General features: G+C 42.7%; 1 non-coding gene across 1 annotated transcript in view; it reads right to left on the minus strand.

The window, feature by feature from the left end:
• The window catches only part of LOC147067610 (small subunit ribosomal RNA), a 1,944-nt gene extending 1,353 nt beyond the window's left edge, over window positions 1–591 (minus strand). Inside the window, exon 1 of the ribosomal RNA XR_015071436.1 lies at window positions 1–591. This exon is cut by the window's left edge and continues 1,353 nt beyond it. This is a non-coding gene — a ribosomal RNA (small subunit ribosomal RNA).
• Between the last annotated feature and the right edge of the window lie 4,409 nt (window positions 592–5,000).

The following is a 5,000-nucleotide window of genomic DNA, read 5'->3' on the forward strand; positions in this document are numbered from 1 at the left end:
GGCACCAGACTTGCCCTCCAATGGATCCTCGTTAAAGGATTTAAAGTGTAATCATTCCGATCACGAGGCCTCGGACGAGTCCCGTATCGTTATTTTTCGTCACTACCTCCCCGTGCCGGGAGTGGGTAATTTGCGCGCCTGCTGCCTTCCGTGGATGTGGTAGCCGTTTCTCAGGCTCCCTCTCCGGAATCGAACCCTGATTCCCCGTTACCCGTGACAACCATGGTAGTCGCATAAACTACCATCGACAGTTGATAAGGCAGACATTTGAAAGATGCGTCGCCGGTGCTAGACCGTGCGATCAGCTCAAAGTTATCTAGAGTCATCTCGAAGAGCGACGGACGACGCGAGCGCCGACCGCCGATTGGTTTTTGATCTAATAAAAGCATTCCTCACGTTCCCGTTCAGAATTACGTTTGCATGTATTAGCTCTAGAATTGCCACAGTTATCCAAGTAACTGTGTACGATCTAAGGAACCAAAACTGATATATTGAGCCATTCGCGGTTTCACCTTAATTAGGCTCATACTGAGACTTGCATGGCTTAGTCTTTGAGACAAGCATATGATTACTGGCAGGATCAACCAGGGAGCTGCTCTGCGAGGCCGCGGGCGCGCGCGCACTGGGCGCGCCGACACCCGCGATCCACACGTCACACGCGAACGCGCACCGGAGTCACCCGGCGGGCGACGCTGGCTCTCTCTTTCGATTTTTAACGTGCCGACGCACGAGATACAACGGATTGTATGCATACATACGCACAGAGCACGAGATCGTGCTCCGCGTTTCTCAATTTCCCATCGTAAAACGTGCACACCGAAAACGCACGCCGTCGGCGCGGTAAACGGAGCGACGGAGGCTGAAACGCCGTCCGCCGTCACTCGACAGGATGATTCTGCTAGCGCGGAACTCCAGAGTGATGCGATCGCATAGGCCGCGGCGACGAAATATAATCGCACGCCGGGTGAGTGTCTCGTCTCGCAAATGTACCGCCGACGCGGCCGAATGGCCGCCGCAGTTTGCGAACGCCGTGAAGGAAGTCTTGTCAAAGACGACAACCCACTGCTATACATACGATGGATGAGGGGAGAGACCCAGACGACAACAACAACGAATACGGACACGGCAATGTTGGGTAGCGCAATAATCCGTCGCCATTATTTTATCGTACAGTTCTCTCCTGCGTACATTTTCCCTCACACATTATAGTGTAAACGCGGCGCACTACCGGCCGCGTAACCGAAATAACACTACAAAAGGCGAAGGTGACGATTCTCTTTAGGTTTAATCTTTCATTTGAAATTTCGAATTGCGAATTGCGAATATATATTTTGGTAATTTGGATAATTTTTTTTTTTTAATTTCAATTTTTTTTTTTTTTTTTTTTTTTTTTCATCCATCATTATGAATGATATAAAACCATTGAAATAAATATCATTATGAGAACGTTATATTACGCTCGCCACCGAACGGTCGAGGGTGGGCTGAAATGCCGATACGACGCAAATATAGCTTGCCAGGCGGACGCGGTCTCGTACTTCGTCTCGTACGGTCTCGTCTCGGTCTCGTACTTCGTTCGCAAACCGTCAAGAGTGCCAAACAAAATGTAGCATAGCATTGATAAAGCGCCGCACTACCGACCGCGTGACCGAAATATCACTACAAAAGGCGAAATTGACGATTCTCTTTAGGTTTAATCTTTCATTTGAAATTTCAAATTGCGAATTGCGAATATATATTTTGGTAATTTGTTTGGTTAAATTTTTTTTTTTAAATTTCTAATTTTTTTTTCCATCATGATAAGATATGATGTATGAAAAAAAAAATTAGGTTATATTATGTTAGGTTAGGTTAGGTTAGGTTAGGTTAGGTTAGTTTAGGTTAGATTAGGTTAGTTGAGGTTAGGTTAGTTTTTGTTTAGGTTAGGTTAGGTAAGGTTAGATTAGGTAAGGTTAGGTTAGGTTTAGCTTAGGTTAGGTTGTGTTAGGTAAGGTAAGGTTATGTTAGGTTATGTTAGGTTAGGTTAGGTGAGGTGAGGTTAGGTCAGGTTAGCGAAAGAACGTAGTCGACGAGAGCGCCGCTTTAAGCGAGCCATGGGCCCTCCTGGCTAGCTAAATCTGCGTCCCGCCGGCATCGTCTACTTGACATGCCGGAGGGACGCAGATTTAGCTAGCCAGGAGGGCCCATGTCTCGCTAAAAGCTGCGCTCTCGTCGACTACGTCCGTTCGCTGACCTGACCTAACCTCACCTCACCTAACCTAACCTAACATAACCTTACCTAACCTAACACAACCTAACCTAAACTAAACCTAACCTAACCTTACCTAATCTAACCTTACCTAACCTTACCTAAACAAAAACTAACCTAACCTAACCTAAACAAAAACTAACCTAACCTAACTTAAACTAACCTAACCTAACCTAAACTAACCTAAACAAAAACTAACCTAACCTAAGCAAAAACTAACCTAAACAAAAACAAACCTAACCTAAACAAAAACTAACCTAACCTATCCTAAACAAAAACTAACCTAACCTAACCTAATCATACCTAACGTGACCTAACCTAACCTAAACTAACCAATTTTTTTTTTCATACATCATTTATTATTATGATGAATACCATAAAAAAATATCAATATCATATCGTTATAGGGCATAAACGTGATCAACGAGCGTGTCACTGATCATTTTAAATGCGCCCGATACGCCTCACCTGAAAGAATATTTCATTGTCTTCATTTCGACGTTCAACATAGGAATAGGTAAGTAAAGCGCGAGGGCGAGTTCTAGCGGTAAAATTTGATGTTAAAATAATTTTTCATTATTTTTCATCCAACATATATTATTATGATAGATATCATATACCGTTGACATGTCGATAACATAATATCGTCATAATACGCACGCCGCCGAACGCGGCGAGAGTCGGACGTGAAGTGCACGATGCACGACGATTAAGCTCGCCAGGCGGGCCACGTGTCGCGCTCTAAGCGGCCCTCTCGTGCGTCGTCGACGGCCGAAACGGCGATGTCTCGCTTTAAACGGCGCTCTCGTCGACGACGTTCGTTCGCAGACCTAACCTAACCTAAACTAACCTAACCTAACCCAAACACAAAAACTAACCTAACCTAACCTAACCTTACCTAACCTAACCTAAGCTAATTTAAATAAAAAAAAAAAAAATCTTTTTTTTTACATCCATCATATTATTAACATTATATATATATAACGAAGAATTAAAAAAAAAAAAAAAAAAAAAAAAAAAAAAATTAAAATAAACCTTACCTAACCTTACCTAACCTAACCTAAGCTAATTAAAATAAAAAAAAAAAAATCTTTTTTTTTACATCCATCATATTATATTATTATGAAATATCAATATTATATCGTCATAAGGCATGAACGTAATCGTAAGATAATTTCATTGTCTAGTTCTAGCGGTATAATTTGATGTTGAAATAATTTTTCATTTCTTTTCATTCATCATACATTATTATGATAGGTATAATATACCATTGACATAACGATAATATAATGTCGTTTAAATACGCACGAACCGGCGAGAGTGGGACGTGTGAAGTGCACGATGCCGGCGGGACTCAGATTTAGCTGGCCAGGCGGGCCCGTGTCACGCTTTAAGCGGCGCTCTCGTCCGTCGTCGACGGCCGAAGCAGCGACCTCGTCGTCGAAGGATGTCTCGCTTTAAACGGCGCTCTCGTCGACGACGTTCGTTCGCCAACTTAACCCAACCTAACCTTACATAAACCTAACCTGACCTAACCTAACCATATTATCGTCATAATACGCACGCCGCCGAACCGGCGAGAGTCGGACGTGAAGTGCACGATGCACGACGATTTAGCTCGCCAGGCGGGCCACGTGTCGCGCTCTCGTGCGTCGTCGATGCATGTCTCGCTTTAAGCCGCGGTCTCGTACTTCGTTCGCAAACCGTCAAGAGTGCCAAACAAAATGTAGCATAGTATTGATAAAGCGCCGTACTGTTAATAATGTAAATGAAATATGAACAATGTAATAGTGAAGTAATAACCCTCGTACGAAAAACCAAGGAATTCAATAAAAGCAGAAATAAAAAAAATTTAAATAAACCTCACCTAACCTTATCTAACCTAAACCCTATCTAATTTAAATTGAAAAAAAAAAAACATTTTTTTTTCATCCATCATACAATATTATGATAGATATCATATATCGATAACATATTATCGTCATAATACGCACGCCGCCGAACCGGCGAGAGGCGGACGTGAAGTGCACGATGCACGACGATTTAGCTCGCCAGGCGGGCCACGTGTCGCGCTCTCGTGCGTCGTCGATGCATGTCTCGCTTTAAGCCGCGGTCTCGTACTTCGTTCGCAAACCGTCAAGAGTGCCAAACAAAATGTAGCATAGCATTGATAAAGCGCCGTACTACCGACCGCGTGACCGAAATATCACTACAAAAGGCAAAATTGACGATTCTCTTTGGGTTTAATCTTTCATTTGAAATTTCGAATTGCGAATTGCGAATATATATTTTGGTAATTTGTTTGGTTAATTTTTTTTTTTTAAATTTCTAATTTTTTTTTCCATCATGATAAGATATGATGTATGAAAAAAAAAATTAGGTAATATTATGTTAGGTTAGGTTAGGTTAGGTTAGGTTAGGTTAGGTTAGGTTAGGTTAGGTTAGTTTAGGTTAGATTAGGTTAGTTTAGGTTAGGTTAGTTTTTGTTTAGGTTAGGTTAGGTAAGGTTAGATTAGGTAAGGTTAGGTTAGGTTAGGTTTAGTTTAGGTTAGGTTGTGTTAGGTAAGGTAAGGTTATGTTAGGTTATGTTAGGTTAGGTTAGGTGAGGTGAGGTTAGGTCAGGTTAGCGATCGAACGTAGTCGACGAGAGCGCCGCTTTAAGCGAGCCATGGGCCCTCCTGGCTAGCTAAATCTGCGTCCCGCCGGCATCGTCTACTTGACATGCCGGAGGGACGCAGATTTAGCTAGCCAG

This window comes from Rhyacophila brunnea, unplaced genomic scaffold, assembly GCF_057557595.1.
Source record: "Rhyacophila brunnea isolate RB1 unplaced genomic scaffold, BYU_Rbru_1.0 scaffold_368, whole genome shotgun sequence".
NCBI lineage: Eukaryota > Metazoa > Arthropoda > Insecta > Trichoptera > Rhyacophilidae > Rhyacophila > Rhyacophila brunnea.